Here is a 24,442-nt window from a genome sequence, read left to right on the forward strand (position 1 = left end):
TCACCAGGCATGTTAAATTCTAAGCATTACACAAATATATTTGATTTCTTAGAAAATGAATCAATTTTTTAAAAAATAGGCTTCTCCTTAAAACATTCAATTCAATTAAATTTTAAGGCTAAAAGGATATAAACAAATTCAAAAAGGAACAACAAAAGAAAACTCAACAAAAATATATTTCATGTCAAAATTCTCTCTTTCCCCAAATTTGAGAATGACTACAAGTCTCATACAAAGTGTTATTCACAACTAGCTGAATTTATACTTCCTGTAACAGCACCTTATTCATGTCAGGATTTATCTGGCTCTGAGAAAAATGGCAGCTGCTGTGGTGATTCACTAAAACTAATTCTCTAAGTAGCTGCTGCTGCTGCAAGCTATGTTCCAAACATCAATCATTCTCTGATTGTCGCACCTTGTTCAGACACATCATCAGCCCAGTCTATTGATTTTGTCGGGTGTTGATCTTTTCATTGCACTGCAGTATTACTGTTGTCATATCATGCTGTACTAGTTGAAGTAAAATCATATTGAGGATTTTCAAATATCAAAATAACTATATAATCATGAAAATATATTCATACTGTGAAAGAGATGGTGAAAAGAGCATCCATCTTAAATGCATGATTTTCAGTAAAATAATTCCATCCAGCTCCACATTTTTCTGAGGGATTAATCTCAGTTGGTCACACTTCAGCAGTAATAACAATAACAGATCTGGGGTTATGGAACAAACTGTGTTCTCCAGTATGACATGTTAAAGTCTTAACCTCCAGTATCTGTGAACATGATCTTATTTGTAAGCAATCTTAGCAGATGTAACCAAGTTAAGATGAGGTCACATGGGAGTAGGGTAGGCCCTTCATCCAATATGACTTGTGTCCTTATGAAAAGAGGGAAGACAAGTGTGAAGACACAGGCACATGGGGAAAACATCATGGGAAGAGATGCGAGTGGTGCATCAACAAACCAAGGCATACTCAAAAATTTACAGAAGCTCAAAGAGGCAAGGAAGCATCTGCCCCGGTAGGCTTCCTAGCCCTGCTAACACTTGAATTTCAGACTCTGATCTCCAGAATTGTGAGAAAGTAAATTTCTGTTTTATGCCACCCAGTTTGTAGTACTTTGGGGACTTCTATTGGGAATACTACAGACTATTAGCAGTTCCTAGAGGACATGGGTATAAACTGGGTTAAACCAGTAAACCACAGTGACATCATAGACTCTTCTTTCAGGCCACATTTTCTCAGATTAGAGACTTTCCTTGAATTAGAGTATTTCTGAGGGTGTAGCTAATTCCTAGGATCAGGAAAATCAGAACCAAACTAACAGATTGTAGATTAAAGAACACATAAAAATGGCTTGAGATGAACCAAATGTCCATAACAGTTTGTGTTTCCAGTGCTCCCAGGTGTCATCTTATGACCTCTAGCAATTAACTTTATAAGCCATGACACAGTTAATCATGCCCATAAATTACAACACACTCATTTAAAATCATTGAAGTTCTATTTCTATGAAGACCTTCAAAGCAAATGAAATATAGAAGAAAAGAGACAATCATAAAAAAAAGAGAAACAACAGAAATAGGCTAAGGAATTGAGCCATTAAACTAAACCTTCACAATTCTTTATTCAAACAAAGTATTCCCTTGGAAGGCAGCAAGACACAGCTGCTAGAACCAGAGACCCTTTAATCATGCCAGAACCCCTACTGACAATCCCTGTGTCTTTTACCCTCTCTTTAAACTTCAGTTGACTCATTAGTAATATAAGACTAATAACTCCACCAAACTCATAAAGTATTCAGTAACTGTCAGCAAACTTATTACTAATCTCAAAGTTGGCCCAAGTTGTTACTTCACTCATGGAAGACATATTTCCCTAAGCCTCTGCTTTCTGTTTTTAAACCAGAAAGAAAGAAATATACAAAATAGATCAACTCCAAAAAATAACCATGGTGCCATACAATTACTTCCATAACCTCACTTGGGCTATGTAATCAAACAATTTTACTCTTTTTACTTTTGTAAATTTTTTGAAGTATCTTTCTAAAGTGTTGTAATCTTTTTCTCCTGTTTGGTAAACAGAAGATATTCAATACAGCAGTATCTTTTTGATCACTGAGCCTATTGTAGTTTTTGATGATTATTGTTATGAATATCAAATATTACTAACATGATATTTCTACATTAAACATGTTAGTAAATATATCAGAATAGACTTTTACAATGTACATTGCATGTCCCCAGTTTTCAGTCTGTCCACTTATAATGTTGATTCTTTTGCTTCATACTCCGTGTGTGGAGTCTCCAACATCTAAAAAAACTAGCTATCATGCCCTAAATCTTTTCTTCTAGAGATGAAATAGATAGCAACTATATATAACTGATATTTTTTAAAACGTTTTCAAACTGTTACACTTTTCAGTCTAAATGTAGCTCTGTGGTATAGCACTAGCCCAGCATGCATGACACTCTGGGTTCAATTCCCAGTATCAGAAAAAAAAAAGGATAAATTTCATGTTGTTGATTTTTCTTTCATCAATCTGTCCTAAGGTAAATATCAAGTCTACCATATGATATCCTTCTCAGTCTTGTGTCATTGCACTGTTGACAGAAATGCCTTCTAGTATTGAACAGAGTTCTACCAAGAAGAGTGCTATGGAGAATGCCACTAGAGATCTTCCTCCACTTTGAAATAAGTCTAGTCAAGAAATAAAGACAGGGCTTGTACAAATGGATCTTGTATTTGAATATGGTTAACATGGCATTACTCCCCAAACCTATCTACAGGTCTACAGGATCAAACATAAGCCCTATCAAAATTCTTCATCTTATTTATTTATTTATTTGTGTGTTTATTTATTTATTTATTTTTGCAGAAATCAACATACTGATTCCTAAAATTCAATTAAAATACAAGAAATGCAAAACATCCAAATAATCTTAGAAAAAACAGGAGGCTCACACCTTCTGATTTTGAAACTTACTACAAAGCTATAGTTACCATGGCCATGTGCTATTGACCTAAGGACAGACATGTAGATTTATCGAGCAGAACTGAAAGAAATAAAACCACATATTTATGGTCAATTGATTTTCAATTAGTGCAATGTAAAATGGTGCTGGCTCTTTGGAAAACATTTTGGCACTTCCTCAAATTAAACACAGTTACCATATGACTCAGCCATTCCACTCTTACATATATGACTATGAAAAATGAAAATACAAATTAACAAAAAAAACTCATTCAGGAATGTTCATAGCAGTGCTCAGCACAATAGCCAAAGATGTAAAATTACAAATATCCATCAACTGATGAATGCTTAAATAAAATGTAGTATTATTTATAATACAAAGGAATGAAATGTTGATATATACTTCAACACAGTTAAACCTTGAAAACTTCATGCTAAGTGAAATAAACCACATGTTGTATGATTCCATTTACACAAAATGTTCAAAATATGTAAATTTATACAGACCAAGAAGGTTCAAGGTAGCCTACATCTAGTTGGGAGGTGTTTTAAGCTTAGAAAATGAGGGGTCACAGGTAATGATTATAGGGTTTTGTCTTTGGATAATGAGAATGATCTAAAATGGATTGTGATGGTATGTGAATGTACTAGAATCCATTGCATTATATACTTAAATGGGTGACTTTCATGGTGAATGAATTACATGTTAATAAATATATTTTTAAAGGTTAAATAAACTTACTACAAATGTACTCAGATGATGTTAATGTTCAGTGAATTTCTGAACGGGAATTACAGTGTGCAATATTTCAATCATGTTTATCTATAGAGCTATTTATTCTTTTAGCATTTTGAGAAACACACTGATTATAGATTCCCAACGTGAATTTATTTTTCCTTTTTCTGAAACATTCAATGTAGAATTATGATGCCTGTTTGTTTCACTTAACATGTCTTTATATGTTCTACCTTTTGATTATTCTAAAATAGCAAGAAATGTCAAAGTGTGAATATCCAGTGCATAAATGTAAGTGCCATGTATACACAAAGTTTCATTTAAATGATTGGCTTTTTAGATGAACAGTCACATTGATTTCATGAACATGTGAATTACTGAGATTTTTTCTTCTATTTACAACTCAGTTTCAAATCTGTTTTCTTAAAGAACCATACATTTCCAAACAAACACATGCTCCCTTTGGCTACATAATAGACACAATTATCCTTTAGTCTATAAAAAACCATGGGAGAAGATTGCTTCCTCTTATTTTGATCAAGATTCTGTGCTTAAAGGAACAAGGACTGTGTGTGTGTGTATGTGTGTGTGTGTGTGTGTGTGTGTGTGTGTGTGTATACTGCTGGAGATTGAATCCAGGTCCTACAGTATGCTAAGAAAGCACTCTACCACTAAGTTAAAGCACTATCCCAGGAACAGAATCTTTTTAGTATGAGTAATCATGTGCTTATTTAATTCTAAGATATTTACAATAGTTTGGATCTTAAATGTCCTCCAAAGACCCCTGCTAAAGGGTTGTTCCCCAGAGTAGTATTGTAAAGAGGTAGTGGAAACTTAAAGAGTTGAGGTCTAGTGAGAGGTTCTACGTCATTAGGGGCATGTTCTAGAAGGGAATAGTGGAACCTGTCCCTTCATCTTCCTCCCTTACTTTTTCACTTCCAAGCTGTGAGGTGAGTGGGTTTGCTTTGCTATGTGCCCTCAGCCATGACATACTGTCTCTCCACGGGCCCAGAAAAGCACATCACCAAGTGCTTTGACTGTGCCAGGAACTATGCTAAAATCTCTGTGCACTTTGTGACTATCCATCCTTCAGCAGCCTTACTGGATAGCAACCACTGTCATCTACATTTTATATATGAGGACTAAGCTCAGAGATGCTAATACCCAAGGTTGCCCATTTATAAATTTTAGGGATTTAAATTCATTTCTCCCTAATTGCTGATCTGAACTAAAGAAAGCAGTAGTATAAATGGCACTAATACTACCAATGATATAAATATTAATAATGATGTTGAATGATCCCTGTGCACTCTACATGGTTTTAAATCTTTATACATGTTAATCGTTGAATCCAACAACCTTATGAATCAAATTATTATCCCCAATTTACAGATGAGCATATAGAGTATATTATTCTGGCTTTCCTCCCTTCAAGTATTCCCAATTTTTAAGCTTGTTTTTATTATTGCCCTCCTTGAGTAATAAGTCAAAGAATAAAGATAGTCGTTATGAACTTCTCCAAAAAAAAATATAAAACTATCCCAAGCTCTGCTTTTGGTGGTACCCTAACTAAGGCATAAACATATAATAAAAACAGTTTCTAGAGAAACCAAAACATAGTAGACAATTAATTGTTAATTATTATCATATTTATCCTAACATTCTCTAGAAAGGTACGATCATCCCCATTTTATTGATGAGAAAACAGACTGAAAGAGGTTGCTGAAGCCATCAGCTTATGTGTATCAGGGTCAAGATTGAAAATTCAGATCTTGAATTAAATCTAAGCACACTAACCAAGAATCACTTGTAATTCACAGGGGAAAAAAACATGATATACAATAGGAGTCAGCAGTCTCCGTGCTTTTAGGCATCTGATGGGGGTCTCAGAACATATCCCCATGGAGATGAGGGGATAACTATATGTACTAATTAGCATGATGTAAAGACCTTAAATGCAGTGACTTAGGGCAACAGTAGAGAATTAGAATTTGTGGCTCTTTAAGGTTATCAAACGCACCACAACATATCTGATATTTGGCAAACCCCTGATGTTTAGTCATGACCTTTAATGAATCAAACAAGAGCCACATGATTTCTGTGTCTGTAAAGTTTTACTGAGAGAAATTTTATTGGTTTTATGAGGACATTGAGATGTGACTGAAAGCCAGTGTTTAAGCTGGATCAGTTCCTAATCTTTCAAAGATTAGAAACACACAGCTAAAAAAAAAAAAAAGTGTTCAATTAAGGACAAATAACAGTATTCTTGAAAAATTCACATAAGAAAGTCCAAGAAACTCCTACCAAGTTGCAATGAGAAAGGAAACGACAATATGGATATCCCCTAAACAAGAGACAATCCAAATATATCTGCAATCATTGAGTCGTAAATCCCCCTCACTATCAAATTCTATAAACTGCACTAAAAAAGCCAAATTGGCCCCCAAATATCATCCGAATATCAGTGATATCAATATAAAAAATATATAAAATTAACATAAATTGTGGCACTAGATCAGGATGAATAGCTACATTTTGGGGGTAGATGATCACAAACATCTATTGCAAGCCAACTGAATAAACACTCTGAGGGAAAATGCACATTTCCAAGCATTTTGGTGATATGGATGAAAGATCCCAATGAATATGTAACTAAAAACAATTTTAGACTCATGTTCTGTTAGAGAGAAACAATAAGGACAACCAATTAAAATTTTAATTATCATTCATTCTTTTAACAAATATTTATTGAACTAGAAGCTAACCGTGGTAGTACATAGTTGAGGTAGAACATAAAAAAGTAAGCAAATGTATAAGGTACAACTTTGATAAAGGATACCAAGGAGAAAAAAATGTGTTGCTAGGCATAATGATAACTCAAAGAAGATTTAAATCAATTAGAGAGATCAGAGACAATCTCTTTGAGGAGGTAAGGGAGGTGGAGATACACATGGTAAACATACCCAGTGTGCATAAACATAAGATCCTTGGTGGGGTTGGTCTTGAATGAAATGATTTTGCTTCATTTATATTCCAGTTCTGTTTTTACAACCTAAGTACCACATTTGTAATTTAGGGATCCCCTTGTTTCTCTTCTGTTCCACTCTCCGCTAATCCTTCTTGAATCCTCATTCCATTCTTCCCAGATGAATTCCTCGCTGACTAGCTGCATGTCTGGAGCTATAACTGAGTGGTCATCTGCACTATGGGGCCAGAGTCAGTGAGAACCAAGTAGGTGGTACCAATGAGGATAAATTTTGGCAAAATTTATTTTTCTCAAATTCAATTACTCTATTAAATTTAAGTAAGCAAGATTCATTGAATTCTCCATGAACTGATTTTTCAGCTGTTTAGAAATATGCTTCAAATCTTAGTGTGCAGTTTATATAAAAACAACGTGAGATTTATGCAATTGTTACTCTTTTTAAATCTTTGACAATATGTCTACAATACAATATTATTTTATGTAACACATTTACCGTGTGTGTTATTTAATGGAGACAAAGATTATTTTGGTCATATTCTGCCATGTTCTATGGTGTGTAAAATAGCTCCACAACCAATTATTTTTATGTACACATATTTGAGGTGCTAAGCCTGGAGATATCCTATCAAAGAGAGGAAAAAAATTATCCTAAGCATATCTAGACAAATAAAACTCACAATACCACAAAAGAAAGATAAATTAATATAAAGGGGATTTTTTAAAAGTTCTGAAATGCAACATTGTCATTGAGCTCAATTTTACAATTTCAAAACTTTAAGTTTTTAAGTTTACAAGCTCTGTAGCTGAACAGAATACAAATGACTATTTCCTTCTCAGTATGTTATAGATAAAGAAAACCTAAAATAAATATTTTCCTATGAACTATCTTAATAAGCTATCTAATTCCTTTTAAAAAGAAATAAGTATTAGGGTTGGGGTTGTGGTTCAGTGGTAGAGCATTCACCTGGTATGTATGAGGCACTGGGTTCGATCCTTAGCACCACATAAAAATAAATAAAATAAATTTTTTTAAAAAGGAATAAGCACTACAAATAAGTATTATACGTTTTAAGGATATATACTCTAGCAATCTGCATCTTTTCCATGACATTCAACATGATTAGTAATTATCTACTCCTATGTTTCTTTGTGTTTGTTTTCACTACTAGTCTGTTAGTTACATCCATCAAGGAAGTACCTTTATCCATTGGGATGCTATAACAGAATACCATAGACTGGGTGGTTTATAAATAACAGAAATGTATTTCACATAGTTCTGCAGCTGAGAAGCCCATGAAAGAGGCACTGGCAGATTTGGCATCTGGTGAGGACCTGTTTCCTGGTTAATAAGTAGTTGTATTCTTGCTGTGTCTCCACAGAGGGTGAGGGAGGTCTCCAGGGTCTCTTTGAGAAAAGTACTGATCCCTTACTCACCAAAGGCCCTACCTCTTAGTCATCACTCAGTTAATTCCATTATGAGATTAATTAACTTATTGGGTTAAGGCTCTCACAACTCAATCATTTTTCCTATGAACTCTCTCTCATTGTCTCACAAGTGAGCTTTTGGAGGACACTTCACATCCAAACCATAACTCTGGGAATTAGAATTTTAACTTCAGATTTTGGGACACAAACATTCAGTCTATAGCAGGCATGTATCATTTCCATTTTTGTTCCATATTCTCAGGCCCCAGTATTATTATTCATTATTGAATGAATGAATTTTATGATGATAGATGGTGTGGTATTTCAGTATAAGATTTAGAAATCCCTGTAGAGAATCGAAACATGGGAGAGAAAACATGAAGGACAAAAGTAATTTAATCATATAGCCATTTTAGTAGTGTGAACAGTAAAAGTAAACTGACATGAGCCATGCTTTTTTCCTACATGAAGAAAAAAATCTGAAGTATTTAGATGTTGACATTTCTTTTCTCAATATTAAAGTTGTCAAAAGATATGAAAGTAAAATAAATAATCAGCTAGTATAACATAATGCAACAAGTTGTGAATAATTAACACAGAAAAATTAAGCAACTGATGACTAGGAATAAGGGTTACATCTGATTCCTGTAACTAAAATGAAGGTTATATTCTTTTGTTTGTTTTTTGTTCTTTTTAGCAGGTTATGTTCTTAAAAGCTGCAATACACAAAAATGTTGGTTGGCCTTGATGGTCTTCTTTAGATATGGTTTGGAATCCTGAACATAGACTTTCAATAAATGCCTATTATTAATATAAACAAAATTCTAGAGGTAACTAGTAACCAATGTGATTTTTCTTTTACAGTGTAAAGTATGGAGCCACGGTTGAAAACCTTGAGGAACTAGCAGGGGCAACACCTCTCCTCTCCACCATAAATGCTGTTTATTCACATATTTCTGTTCAGAGAACGAAGGGATGAAAGCAAGGAAAATAGTATTTTGTAAGTGTGTATTCCATACCAGGTAATTAACACATGTATGATCTTATTCCAACATAATTTGATTGTCTAAATTTTGTTTATGAGGAACTAAGGATTAGAAAATTCAACTACCATCTTAATAAAAATCCAAACCCTGGTCTGACTCCAAAGCCTAAGTTCCTGGATCCTACTGCCAGAGCAGAACAAAGATATTAGGACTAGAAAAGACTGGAGGATTCAAGAGAGAGTTTGGATGGCCTCAAATACCAAGATTATCTATTCTAAAGTAAAACAGAGGTGATGCCTTACCATTCATGGATGGAGATGGAAGAAAAGCACCTGGTAAAAGAAGGAGCTGATTTTGAGGAAGCCCTCACCCCACCTCAATTCTTTGTTTTCAAATAATCCCTCTGTGTTAAGCCAAGTAGATTGCAGAGAGTTTAACATAAAGGGTAAAATACATACTTTGGAATTAGACTCCCTCTATACCACCCCTGACACACCAGGCTTGAATTGTAAAACATCAGTAAAGTTGCTCTAGAAGTTTCCCATAAAACACTACAGCCATAGACTGCAATCCTGTGAAAGTAATTTATGTCTTGCTTCTTGGCCACCAGAGCATATGAAAGAAAGAATGGCCCAATACACTCCATTACTCCACATAGGCAGGTCACATGAGCTGCAGAAACTGGTAGTCACCTGGAAAAAACAATTCAGGAAGCCCTGTCACATTGTTTTATGATGAGTAATCAAATGTTCCCTCAGGAATGTGCTCCTTTCACTCCTCAGCAGAGATATTACTCTAGTCACATGTCACATGTCAACCTAATTTCTTTCTTTTGTTCTTCTTCTTTAAAAAAAAAAAAGTACATTTTAAACCAACAGCATACTAAGAAAGCTCAAAGTCCAGGAACTAGCTTTCTGGACTTTTTCTAGAATTTCTCCTTACTAACTAAATGAAATTAAATTTCACACCCATTAGCAGAATCAGCCCCCCTTTATAGGCAGCAATACATGGAAAAAGACTCCTGGACCCAAAGATCTTGATGGTCTAACAATATTATGAATGTTTTAAATAGTGTGTCAGTTCTAAGAGATTAATATTTTCAGACTACAGGTAAGAGGATTTTCTGGTCTGGATGAGAAAATCTGTTGAGAAAAGGTCACTTCGGTCACTGCTTTTTGAAAAACAACAAAAAAGGAAGAGGAGAAGTGAAGGAGGAAGAGAAGAACAGCTATTAAAGCTGCAATACCTCATTCTATTTTTAAGGAAAAAGAAATGACTAAAAAGCAAACTATTGCCTAGAATCTAATCAAGAAGCCAATTTCTACGACCTATGTGTATAATGAATCATAATTTTTCCAGATATGTCATCTATATCTGCCTGTATATGTAATGACTTTTGTAGACTGATCTTTTGCAATAAATGTCTCTCTATATATTTAGTGATGTAAGGCATTTTGATATAACCCTTCAGAGGTAAAGAATGAGTTGTTGCATTTGGCTCCACCTACAACCAAAAGCAAGAACAATGTCTAGTAGGCCTCTGGATTTGGAAAGCAATATACTCTTCATTTGGGTGTTCTACTCTGGCCCAATTAATGAACAGTCCAAAAATCTGCTAGTTTTGAATATACCCTGAATAAAATGCAACAAGTTCAGGTTGCATTGCAAGCTGAACTGTCATTTAGGGTATATGATTCCTAATATCTGATTGTGCTTGAAGTGTCTGTAGCAGATAGGGATGTGGTTTGGAGCCTTTGGCAGGCCCCTATATGTGAGTCATAGTGAACCCTGAGGTTTTGGAGCAAAACCCTGTGTTTTAGTCAGCTCTTTCACTGCTACAACTAGAAGATCTGACCAGAACAATTTGGGGGGAGGAAAAGTTTGTTTAGGGGCTCACAGTTTCAGAGATCTCTATCCATAGTCAGTAGGCTTTATTCCTCGGTGCTCAAGGTTAGACTGAACACCATGGCGGAATAATGTGGCAGAGGGAACCAGCTCACATGATGATCAAAAAGCGAGAGACTCCAGTTGCCAAATACAAATATATGCCCCAAAGCCACACCCCCAAAGCTCAACTCCTTCAACCATGCCCCAACCAGCCTCTAATCATCACTCAGTTAATCCTATTATGGGATTAATTAATTTATTGGGTTAAGGCTCTCACAACTCAATCATTTCTCCTATGAACTCTCTCTCATTGTCTCACAAGTGAGCTTTTGGAGGACACCTCACATCCAAACCATAACATCCTGTCATCCTCTGCAGATACTACTTTCCTTTTAAGAAAGAGCTTTTGGCTTGTTACTGGTAACAACTAGCCATCTAACCATGGGCCATCTAGTTACCAGGAAACCTGATCTACTTGTCATGAGCTAATTATTCTCTGACTCACTAACCCTTAAAGTTGGGTATGCACAGCAGTACTCCAATATTAAATGGAAATGATACATACAAGATTGGATTCAAGAATCCCCGATACACAAATAATTTATATCAGGAAGTAGCACAAATGCCCATGGTCTCCATTTCTGCCACATTACCTTCTCTATACCAACTCATACCTACAACTTCATTGGGAATCCTCTAAAACCAGTTGACTGAAAAAGAAACCTGTGCCTGGTACACAGATGGTTATGTATGATATTCAGGAACCACCTGAAAGTGAACATTTATTGCACTAGACCCCCTTTTTAATAATGTCTGAAAGAATGGTAAAATTTTTAATAATCTCTGAAAGAATGGTAAAGAAAAAATCCCTCCAGTGAGAATAATTTCCAGTGGTGAAATTGGGTGTTAATTTTACTTAAATGGAGAAATAGTCAGAGGTATATGACCATTCAGACTCATGAGCTATGACCACCAGTTTAAATGGTCATCAATTTGGAAAGAAAAAAAAATAATTGGTGGCAAGAATGTCCAGAGAAGAGGTGTGTTGGTAGACATCTCTGAATGAGAAAAATGAAGATATTTGTTTCCGATGTAAATACTAACCAAAAAGTAATCTCAATAGAGGATGATGTTAACAATCAAATGGGAGGATGAACCATTTTGTGGAAACTGTGCCTTTTTTCCCCTGCCAATCCTGTCTTTTTCCAGTAGACTCATGAATAGTGACCATGGTAGCAAGGAAAGAGGTTATACCTGGGTTCGGCAACATGGACTCCACTCACCAAAGCCAACCTGGCTAGCCATTGCCCAATCTATCAGTAGAAGATGCCAACACTGAGTTCCTATATGGCACCATTAACTGGTGGCAGGTTGATTATATTGGATTGCTTTCATCATGCAAGATGTGACACTTCGTAATTACTGGAATAGATACTCCATAAGCTTTAATCCACTATCATGGTATCTCACACATCACTGCTTCTGATCAAAGGTCTTACTGCACAGCAAATAAGGTACATAAGTTCCCATTCAGTGTTTTAACAGTTCTCCATCATCCTGAAGCACATAAAGTGATAGAACAGTGAATTGGCCTTTTGTGACTCAGTTACAGTGCTAGCTAAATGGTAGCACCATGTTGGCCTCTGGAAATCTTCAGGAGGCTGTATGTGCTCTAAATCTAAATCTGTGTATGCTCAATATATGGTCCTATTTCTCCCATAGCCAGTATTTACAGATCTAGGAATCAAGGTGCAAAAATGGGACACCACTTGCTATCCACTAGAAAAAAATTGTGTCCCAGTCTTGTGATGTTGTGCTTTGTTGACCAAGGGATCTAAGCTCTAGAAGGAGGAATGCTTCCACTGGGAGACACAATAATGTTCCCATTGAACTGTGAGTTAAACCTATCTTCAGTCACTTTGGTCTTCCTACACTCTTAATTAAGAGGCAAAAAAGGAACATACTATGTTAGCTGCCATGATGATTCTGATTACCAAGGGTAAATTGGGCTGAACTACTAATAGTGGTAAGAAAGAGTATGCCTGGGATATGAAATCCCTTAGAGCAACTGCTATGGTTCAAAGATGGTTTGTCTCAACTGAAACTTATGATGGATTTTAATCCCCACTGCCAGGTATTAAAAGAGTAGAAATTTAATCTGATTATGGTGTTTAGAAATAAGACTTTTGAAAGGTAAGATTAGATAATGTCATCATAGTAGAAGACCCATATTGAACACCAGTGGCTTCATGAGAAAGGTAGGTAGGCTGAGACCAGAGGAAACAGAAACACACATGTACTCCCTGTCTCTTGTCATGTGACGTCCTGTACCACACTTTGATATTCTGCCAACAAAAAGGTCTTTGACCTTGAACCAGAACTGTCAGCCAAAATAAATTTCTTCTCTTTATATCTTACCCAGTCTGTAGCACTGTGTCATTAGCAACAGAAAACAAGACAGCATCTTTTATTATCATCACATTCTGTGACTAAAACCACAATAATTCATGAAGGAATGAGGGTTTGGGTCATCCTACCATCAGCTGAGGTGCCTGCTTGAGATCCAGGAGACTATGGATTGGTCACTATAAGAAGAGAGTTACAAATGTCAGCTCTGACTATGTGGCCAGTTTTAGAAGCATGTACCATAAGTTATTAAATGTCCTTATTTTGGTGTGTGTATGTGTGTCTAATTTAGGTGTTCTTACTTCTTTTAAGGTCTTATCTTCTAAACCAATGTATGTCCATAATAGCTAACTTTACATCACAGTATTTAAGTCACATAGTGTCATGGAGAAGACTGAATATCATCATCCAATGACACTGCATTCTCTTCTTGAGAAAGTGTGACTATGCTTTTGGTTACAAAACATGCTTCAGAAGAACTTTATCATTTTATATGGAGGAATGGCTTTTTCCATTGTCCTTCATATTCAGTACGGTTTATGAAAATGTACAGAAATACAAAGTTGCCTAAAGGTGAACTGTGATGTGATGGTCAGCCTTTTGTGTCAACCCATCTAGACTACCATCTAGGTATTGCTGTGAAGAAATTTTGTAGACATGATTAACATTTGCAATCAGTTGACTTTAAGCAAGAGGATTATCCTCAATATTCTGGATGAACCAGATCAAATCATTTGAAAGAGCAAACTTGGGTTTTTCTGAAGATGAAATTCCACCTGTGGAGTAAGGCTTCAACTCTTTCCCCTAGGTTCCAACCTGCCCTTCGGTCAGCTTTCATAATCACTTAAAAAATTCCTTGCAATAAGTTTTTAAATATATTCTCTATTTGTTCTGTTTCTCTGATGGAATGATGATTGATATAATTATATTCTGAGGGCATATAAAATAGAATATATTAAAATACTTTTCAATAATTTCCATTGGAAAATGATAGCTTTGTCTTTCACTGGGAGGCCCAATAGTGTACCAGAAATATAGTGTTCCTATGAAAAAGGTAGTAGCTGAGATATAAAATTAAAACTTAATATGGTAAATAACTTACACCAAAGCCAGAAGGTCAGAATTTGAAACATTTCATGATAGCCAAGTTTATCATAATTACTTAAATCAACTGCCATTTTATAAGTGAATGAATGCATAGTTTCTCTAAACTATATTCACCATTATAAAGAAAGTCTATTGGAAAAAAATAGATTTTCATCCATTGAAAAGAGTACTTGGAGAAACAATGGTGAAGCTTTGAAACTTCATAATAATCTAGTAAAATAAACATTTTAATGTAATCATTCGCCTAAGATTTTATTAAAAATGCAAAGCATGATAATGCTTGAATTTTGTTTTATTTGAGGGTTTTTTTTTTCCCTTTTGTCACTAATAAGTCAGTATACATAAGGTCTGGGACCAACAACAGAAAATGTTAAGAGTTGAGACTCAGGTACCAGAGACAACGTCCAGGACTCTCCTCATCCTTGGAAGCAAAGGTCCTGGTTTGATACAGAATGTCGTCCCCAAGAAAATAACAAGGTCAGCTGGTCCTCCTGACAACTTTCAGGAAAAGAAACAGTTTACACTCATATCACTGTAAGGAAATTAATTTCAGCTGTTTCCATACCATTTTCTCTTTCATTTCAACAGGCAATGCCAGAAATAACCTACTTCTTAATTTTTTCAATTTATATTCTTTTCTCCGATAGATGACTTTATTCTAAAGGTAAATTCAAGAAAAGTCAGAATAACATGTATATATTTCATGTTTTATTTAACCTGGATCCCATGTGAATAGTTTCAACCACAGGGAATTCTGTATGATCTAAAATCATTGTAAGCTTAAAAAAAAAAAAAAAAAAAAAAAAAAAGCAGAGCTAATCAATTACCTAAAAGTTGCCTTCTAATCTTTATCATTAGTAATAAAGTACACTTAATACCATATTTGAGTTTTTCAGTTTTTGAAATTAAAAAAAAATGTGCCTTAGTTAAGGGATATAAATACCTGCCTGGTTCCTTGCTCCAGCATCCCTCCAATCCTCACAAGCTTCAAATCTGAGGGTGTCACAAGTTTTCACTAATCAGTGGTGCCACACAGCAAAGGCTGTTCTAATGCCCTGGACAGTATACTACCCCCTCTAAAATGGGCCTCTCTGTTCTATCTAATGTTCCCAAGGTCTGGATTTCAAGCCCTAGCCCCATCCTCAATCTTGGGGCCCCATCCTTGGGATCAGATTTTTTAAATTTATCTGCTTGGATATCACCTGCTTCCAGACTCTGTGTTGCCATGGCCCACCCACCTGCTGGGACACCATCTGGTGCACCTTGCTGGTCCTCATGGACTCCGACCTCCTGGCTGTTAGTACTGCCTCTTGTTGCCATCAATATTCCTTCTAATAACGAGTCTTCCCACTGACTTGGTTGGACTTTTTCCCATCAGTTGAAGCAAATTCCAATTCCAATGGCCTCTTTCACCCTGGTGAGCATATCCTGTCTTTAAAATAAAACAAACTGATCCACTTTCTACACCAAATTCTTCTTTTGAAAATGCTACACAGTTGTTTGTCCTATTTTTAAATTAGAAAACGTTCCAATTGAACAGGTTTCAAGCATCATTAAAACTGACTGCATATTTAACAAAGAGTTATGGATGTGATAAGTCATGTACCAACCTGTACTAAAGAAATCTGATAAACAGTGGAACAGCAGTCATCACATTCAGTTTTCTAAAAGCTTGGCATCTAATAGCACATTTATAAAGACAGAAATCAAAAAAGTAAATTCATGACACTAAACTCTTTAGGAAGTTTAAAAAAAAATGTCCACACAATTGAAAAACGAGTTTTAATCCAGGTAGAGGAGTATATACAACCATAATATTTATAAATATTTTGCCTGGCTTTTAGTTCTGCAAATATACCTTAATTTCAAATAAATGACAAAAAGAAATCATCAGTGTTAAATTATGTCACCATTAATATTCTGCATAGAAACAAAACAATGTTTAATCAATATGTTTAATAAGTTAAATATGTATGAATTAAAGTATTCCATAACAGGACAAATCATGGCCCTGAATGATTGCCTAGCATCTGTCCAGAGGCTACTGACACTGAAGTAGATTATACAATTGAAAAAAAAAAAAAGAAAAGAAAAATATGTACAGAAATGAAGGCAAGAAACAGCCTTAAAATGATGTAGTTTCTACACTGGAAATACTTTATGGAAACATCAAATCCAATAAAGTCAAATAACATTAAAATTTTATTAAACAATCACATAGGCAGTATATTCTAAGTAATATACAAATAGCAACTGACTTCATTTTCTTAGTGACTCTGAGAGATGTACTATAATCAGTACCATTTTATGGATAAAACACTAAGATAGAAAGGTTAAGTAATTTGCCTGAGACCATATGGTTAATAAATAGCACAAGTGACTCAAACTTGGTAATCAATGATTCAACATACTATATCTCTGAATGACTCCTGAGACTTATCCAGCTAGATACTGGCAAAGCTAAGCATAGAGACTTGAGTTTCAGTTTTGGACTCTTTCCACAAAAATCTTTTGTACAGTTCAAATATTCATCTAGTGTCAGAAAGATTATAAAATCCTATGTGGTGAGCTAATAAATCCTCACAAACGAAAACAGAAAAAGAAGTATAAAGTATTGTTGAAATTACAACTTTAGTGATAGGTTTAAGCTATGATATGCATTTAAATAATAACATATTACACACATGCACACTAACATATAGAATAATTTTAAATTAAGGGGTTTATTTTGGGTGGCTGCCTACTAGTTAATTCACAGAGTGAAGCCATATTCTACATGATATACCAATAATGATATAACCACAAACCAAATAAAATTACAAGAGAGTCTTCACAAAAATATCATATGGATATGCCTTTGAGAGAAATGTCCTTTGAGCCATACTTTAGCAGCATACCCACATATATAGAACTGACATATACTTAAAACTATAATAATAATAATCAGTAGCTAAAATATTCACAATGTCTCCCAGAAGTTTGAGAATACATCATCTGAGACAAATAATGATAATCAGCTCATATCCTGGTTTAGACAATTATTTCATCTTTTCAGAAGTTATTATACCCTGACATTTTAGGGTTGTGCTTAAAATAACCATACATTTATACTTCCCTATCAATGAATATTTTTATGAGTACCATTATAATGTCTGCTATTTACAGGTAGGATAATAGGTAAATATTAAAATTAACAAAAAAAATTATGCATTCCCAAGCAGCTATAAATTCAAATTGTACAGCCTAAACTCATTTGTAAATAATACAAATTATTATAATTTTGTTAAGAACATAATTAGATGAAGTCTTATATTTAACACGACAGATGTTTGCTTTTAACCTATCATTTAACTTATGTTGAGCAATTAAATTTTTATTTCCAGCAGGTGGTCAAGGATAGTGATTTTATTTATCTTATAAATATATGAAATATCTTAGAGGAACAAAATCAAAGTAAGCAAAATTTAAAAATTGTTTTCACGACTTTTAATCTTAGGTGTTGTACTCGTTTTGACATTCAAAGTAAACATTAAATGAGGAATTATTTGTTCTGATACCATGTGCCACAATGAAACAACAACAATGTCGCCTTACTTTAAAGAGCCTGAGACTGGCTTTTGTTAAAGAAAATTGCAGACCTTGATTGGAATCGCAAACTCCTGATTTTCAGGTTGTGGTTTAATTAATGAGTCAGTTCTCTGTCTCCAGTCCAACCTTAGCACACCCAAACCTCAAAGAGATGGATATGTCATATTCATTAACTAGCCAGAAATCAAGACAACTGTGGGGCAAAACTAACACTGACAGGTAACTACACAGGAGATAACTTCTGATTACCAATGATACTTGCCTTGCCAAACTATATACTTCCCTACCTATCAGAACAAATAGGACCGAGGGCTTCATCCAGGGGAAAGAGATGGTAATTAGGCTTACCTGGAGAGAGACGACAATCATAAGGGGAAAAAAAAATGATGGATTAAACCTATAAATCTATCCAGCCATTCTGAAATCCAGGTATCACTCATTTTCATTTATTTCTAATGGAAAGGGCTTAAGAATTCATTATCTTATCTGCATTTGATTATTTAACACAAGCAGCAGCATGTTGAACAGAATAATAAACTAGAAAATGTTTTATAATTTATTCTATGAAATTGTTTGGCTTTGAGATCTGGAGTGGGTAGTTCAAGAACTGCCATTAATCTGCTAGGTAACCGAGTGTTAAAAGAACAACATTAGATAAAATAAATTTAACATACCTTATTTGAACAAAGAATGATTCATGAATCAGGCAGCACTCAAAACTGGAAGAGGTTTAGAGAGCTCTGCCAGGCAGCCTGGGCAGTGGGAATGTATAGATTACACATGGAAACAAAGTCAAGAAGTTACTTGACTGGAGAGAGCCAGTTATTTGCCTTATTTGGGTATGGTTCCATGTGAGGTCCTTAGTTATATAACCACTGAGATACTTGACTGGCTGTGATTGACTGAAGCTCAATTCAGAAGTAATCAGTTATGAACTATGTCTCTAAGTTAAGTTTCAATTTACTTGCATAAAGGTTCTGGGTACAGAAATGACCCCAGGCAAATGGGCTCCTGCTTATTTTGTTTTAACACAAGATATTCACTTCTCTTATTACCTGTTATTTTTTTTTTTCGTATGCAGTCTTACCCTCCATTGTGGATTGCCTTAAAGAGTCTTAATTTATTCACATTTTTCTGACTTTCCATCCAGTTTAGCTTCTGTCACTTCAAAAGTTTGCAGTATAGACAATATATAAAGATATAAATTTAAAATGATGTTTTCTCCTAACTCCTCCAGAAATAGCATCCTGTCATCCATGGGCCAAGTTTAGAAGTAAGGCAGGTCAGTAGATATGAGTAGCAAGTAAAATATTTCATTTACAAAGTGAGACACAAATCTCACAAGGGAGAACAGAACTATAACCATATCCACAGAGATTTTAGAAACATAATGTACAAATAATTAAAATGTTATTTATGTAAATTTAAAATATATAAACCAAGACTAAATATTGGGATAGTTCAATAAATATATGAGTGAAAATACTAAATAAATGGGAACAACATACACAAATTCAATGATGTTTCTAAGAGGAGATTTGACCAACTCTACCACTTTAAAATGGAAGAGTTTAAGCAAATATTACACAATAAATGAGACAATTCTAGGAAGTGAGGGTTGATTTAATTATTTGTTCTTCTGTGCATTAAATGTCTCAACATACAAATTACAGGTATTCCTGAACTTGCAATGGGTTTACATTATGATAAGCTCATCCTAAATTGAAAATATCGTAAGTAGGAAATGCATTTAACACATCTAACCTATCATCATAGCTTAGCAACACAATTCACTATAGACTCTTGGTTATTTTTCCCAAATAATTGTGTGGTTATCTAGGAGCTTCAGCCTACTGCAACTGCCTAGCACTGCCAGAGTATCATACTGCATATTACTATCCTTGGAAAAAGATCAAAATTTATAGTACAGTTGCTACTGAGTGAGTATTGCTTTCTGACCATCATAAGGTAGAAAAATTCTAAGTCAACCATCTGAAATCATGAACTACCTGCATACGAGTGAAAAACAAAACACAAACTACTAAAAACAAAAGGTGGAGCTAGTCAAAGGTCTAGGAAAGGGAGCATGAAGTATTGAAATGGTTCATTTATGGTAGTTCATCAGAGTGTTCAAAGGCAATCACAGTTCATTGAGTTAACATTGTTACAATCACTTATTGCTTGATTTGGTTCATCTAGCATAATCTGGCTGTAGCTCAACCACCTGAATCCTTTTTGAATTTTTACTGGCTAATTCAAATATTCAGTGGTTAACAACAACAACACATGAAATAGGAGTCGATTGCAATACAGGTACTTAGTAACAACCAAACACTAGCAATTTGCAAACACATCCAACCTGCATGAGCTTGCTATCTTTCAACAGGTCATCGTCTGCATTCTCCTTTGATATGACAAACTGAGGTTGACAGTACATATCCTACTACAATAAAAGTGCTACAGACTGAGCTAAAAAAGAAATCTTTCCAACAATCAAGAACAGACAAATGATAACAAACTGGAACAAATGTTCTGATAAGTTTTCAAATGTTATATATATCTACTGTTTCTCAATGTGCATTTGAGAAAGTTTTTGTTTTTAGAATCCACAGATAGAGAGGGATTTTCTACATTAATGGCTGTCATTTTAACTTTCTGGGTTGTTCAAAGTAGTCTAAGTATTTCCCAAGACTCGATTCTGGCTCCTTATAGTAATTGTACCATTTATCCAGTGCCCAATAAATGTTAAACATTTTTAATTCATTCATTTACTCTCATTATTTTATTTAATTCTCATCACAGTCTTGTGAGACATAAACTGTTCCAATCCCTATTTTTTATGTAGGAGTTAAGACTCATAGATGAGAGATTTGGCTAAGATGTAAGGGTTAAGTGACAAACCTGGTGGACATTACTAAGAAACAGCCTCGACATCTCTCATTAGATTTCCTTTGGGCGAGCCCTTTCCAATCAGTGGTTTCCATAACAGATCCTAGGACATTTATGTTTGGACATGAGTTCATTACTCATCCTCTACTCCCAACCCCTCACCACCCCACAGGTGAATCCCTTGTTCTACCTCCATTCTTGGAGGTTCCAAGCTTATGGAACATCTCTTACTAAAGGAAACTTGTTATAATTTCAGGCAGCCTTTCCTTTGATTAAGCAAAAATGTTTCAGATTCCATCCACTTGATATGATTTCATCTTGTTGACCACACTCTACAGATTTCTTTCTCAAAGTGATATTCCTCCCCACACTGCAGCTAGCATACCATCCCTTAGGACTTTCTCAAAGGGAACAACTACCACTCCTGATGTGAAGCTCCTGGGGTCTCCTCACAGCCCTCTGCAGGGTTATCTCTAGTTCAGCTTTCTCATGCTGGTGGCATTGTATCATCATTGTGCCAGGCCTAGGTGAATGCAGTAAATACCTAAAGAATATGTACTGGATGAGGCAATGAGAAAATGCATTTTATACATTATGACTATTAATTGAATTAATGGAAAATTACTTCCATCACTAAGAATTAGTGCTGAACTGTTAATTATACCATTCTCCATACCCCTCTCCCTCACTTTTCTTTCTCTCTATCACCCTCAAATCTATCCATTTTCCCTTACCCCCCTCTACAAGGGTGTCTATCTGTTCTAGTATTGTGTTTGTTGGCATCTTGTTGTTTTATTCTGTGCCCCATATCCCCCTCCAGAATTCATTACTTACCAGCAGGTTTGGTTTTGTGGTTTTTCTTTCTTTTTTGACAGTCTTCAAAACACAACAGTCTGGCATGCATGAAAATTAACAAGATTTATTTCTTTATCTTTAGAATTGTACTTCTTGATTTTGTTACTCTTGTTTATAAAAAAAGGTTAAGTCTCTCTTTTTATTTTATTACCCATGAGAAGAAAAAAACACTTTTATATAGTTCTTTTGGCTACCTCCAGGCCCCTTTCTAGTTGGTAAATATATATATATATATATATATATATATATATATATATATATATATATATATATATACCAAGTATATATCTATGCACAAATAAAGATACATGTTTTAAAAAACAGTGTTTGTTTGGAACCAGTTATTAGAGCTATAGATACACTGTATTCTCCTTTTTTTTTCCTTCCCTTCTTTCTCTTTCTTTCCTATTTTTTATATTCATACATTTCCAGGCATATCTCCTGAGCAGACAGGATGGATCTGCCTGTGATATAACTTCACCAGTATCTAAAAGTCTTTACAGGAAGAATGCTGATGATTGCTTTTGGCCAAACTGCAGGATCAGGACCTAACTGGGGAGAATATTGTGTCAGAGAAAGAAAACTCTTCAGGGATGATGGATGAAAGAGTTGAAGTAACAAACTCAATCAGAGACAATGGTTACTACTAAAAGGCAGGGAAACAAAAGGTTTTCAGCCTGCAAACAAAAGGTCAATATTGATGGGGGAGATGAGGAGTCAATGTCAGCTAGAGAATGCAGAAGTGCATGATCAAGGGTAGGTGCAACAAGGAGGAACAGCAATGGCCAGGAACCAGTACATTGGCCAGAAACACAGAGAGGGACTGGATGCAAACAGATAGATGAGGAAGTCTATAAGGCCACAGGTTACTCTTTTCCATGAGATTGGGCTCAGAATCAGCAATTATAATAATAGGACCCTGGATAAAATTTACTATTTTGTTAGTTTGTAAATTGATTGTGATAGTACAGACTGGTATAATTTGGCACATTTTACATAAACCGAAACTTTAAAATTTTTCCATTGTTCATTGATCATTATAAATTTCCCATTCACATCTGTTCTAGGGCCCCAGTTTTGAAAGATCAAAGTTATTTGGACAGAGATGAAGAAAACAATCTTTCTTCTACCATACTCTACAATAAAACAAAGCAAGAAATTTTCGAGATGGCAGAAAAGAAGAGATCACTTTCTTGGCTGCTCTGTGGCATGAAAAAAAAAAGCAGATAGGCACCTTTCTCAGTAAGGTATGTAGAAAAAAAGAAAGTGGGGATTTAGTAGGAATTAATATTGGACATTCCAAGCAGATCAGGGATTCAGGAGTTTGTATATAATAAAATAAGGGGGAAAATCCCCAGTGCCACCACTGCTGCTGATGGAGGTACCAGCCAGAGCAGTCTCTATGTGAGCAAAGTGAGAGATAAGGGAATTAAAGGAACCCATATTTTAGGATGTCTGAGGTATGTCTGGGTACAGAAAGATCAAAGATCAAATAAATGCCTGACTAAACTGAAAGCCATGTTGCACAATATTCTTGTATGAGAAAGAAGCCACATCTCTCCTTGCTTCCTGTGGAGGACAGAGGAAGAAACAATTTTGCAGCTGTGGCTCTGGGACCAGCAGATGGGGGAGCTGATTTCTAACAAACACAAGCTTGGCCCTAAATACAGGACTAGCAAACCCACATTGCACAACATAAAGTGTGCCTAAGTGACCAGGAGAAAATCAAATGTGAACGGGGTTTACCCAAAAGAATACTGGTCATGGAAACCCAAGAGACTTCTCCCACTCCAATCTGGCCATTTGCAGGATAAGCTGGGAGAGATTCACCCTGCCAGGGATTCCAACGGGCAAAAACGTGAGTGGTTGAGTTTGGAGACTGAACTCAAGAAATGAGAAATTGCAGGGTCTGCAGGTGATGGAGGGGACTAAAGATTGACTCCTCCACTTCACGAGTGGAACCCAGGCAAAATCCCTGGGGTGCAGTATTCAAGCATAAATGGCCACTGTTGGATCCTAGAGGTGCACTCATTAAAAGTCTTCAGATCAATTTACATTCAGTGAAGAGCCTGGAGCTTAACTAAGCCTGGACCTCACATCGAGGATCTCTGCCCATGGTATATCCTCTCATATTTTACAATTCCATCCTAAGGGTGGAGCAGATATCATACTCCAGCCCACCCAAACTAACACTGCTGTGAAATGAAGCCAAGAAGCTTTTGAGCTCGAATGGAAAAAGTTCTTTAACTTTTCATCAAGATCTTTCTTTTAATTTTTTTATTATTTTAAAATTTTTTAATTTTCTCTCTTTAATTGTGATCTGAGTGGTTCACGGACACTTACACATATTCACATTTGTTTCTTTTTTTCTCATTTCTAGCATTTTTTGAAGGCAATAATTTTGGATGGCTGCATCAGTAATTTGAGGTCTAGGATGTTTGATTAGTATATTTCTTTTTTGTTTTTGTTCTTTTATTTTTATTTTTAAAAATTTTTATTTTATATAAATTTTCTCTCACTTTTGTTCCCCTTGACTGTCTTTTTCTCTTTTCTTCAGCTAATAGCCAACATTTATTGTTCTTTCAGTCTTCCTTTAAT

General features: G+C 35.2%; 1 protein-coding gene across 3 annotated transcripts in view; it reads right to left on the reverse strand.

Annotated features, from left to right (window-relative positions):
• Pkib (cAMP-dependent protein kinase inhibitor beta) overlaps window positions 1-24,442 on the reverse strand; it is a 108,053-nt gene that overhangs the window by 50,990 nt on the left and 32,621 nt on the right. The window contains exon 1 of one of the 3 annotated variants that reach the window (XM_071613877.1): window positions 15,751-15,770. The exons of the other annotated variants lie outside the window; for them this stretch is intronic. The gene's annotated coding sequence lies outside the window, so the exon portion shown is untranslated. Of the gene's footprint in view, window positions 1-15,750; window positions 15,771-24,442 lie in introns of those variants that run through there. 3 annotated transcript variants of the gene reach the window in all.

Source organism: Marmota flaviventris, chromosome 6 (genome assembly GCF_047511675.1).
Source record: "Marmota flaviventris isolate mMarFla1 chromosome 6, mMarFla1.hap1, whole genome shotgun sequence".
In the NCBI taxonomy this organism is placed as follows: Eukaryota; Metazoa; Chordata; class Mammalia; order Rodentia; family Sciuridae; genus Marmota; species Marmota flaviventris.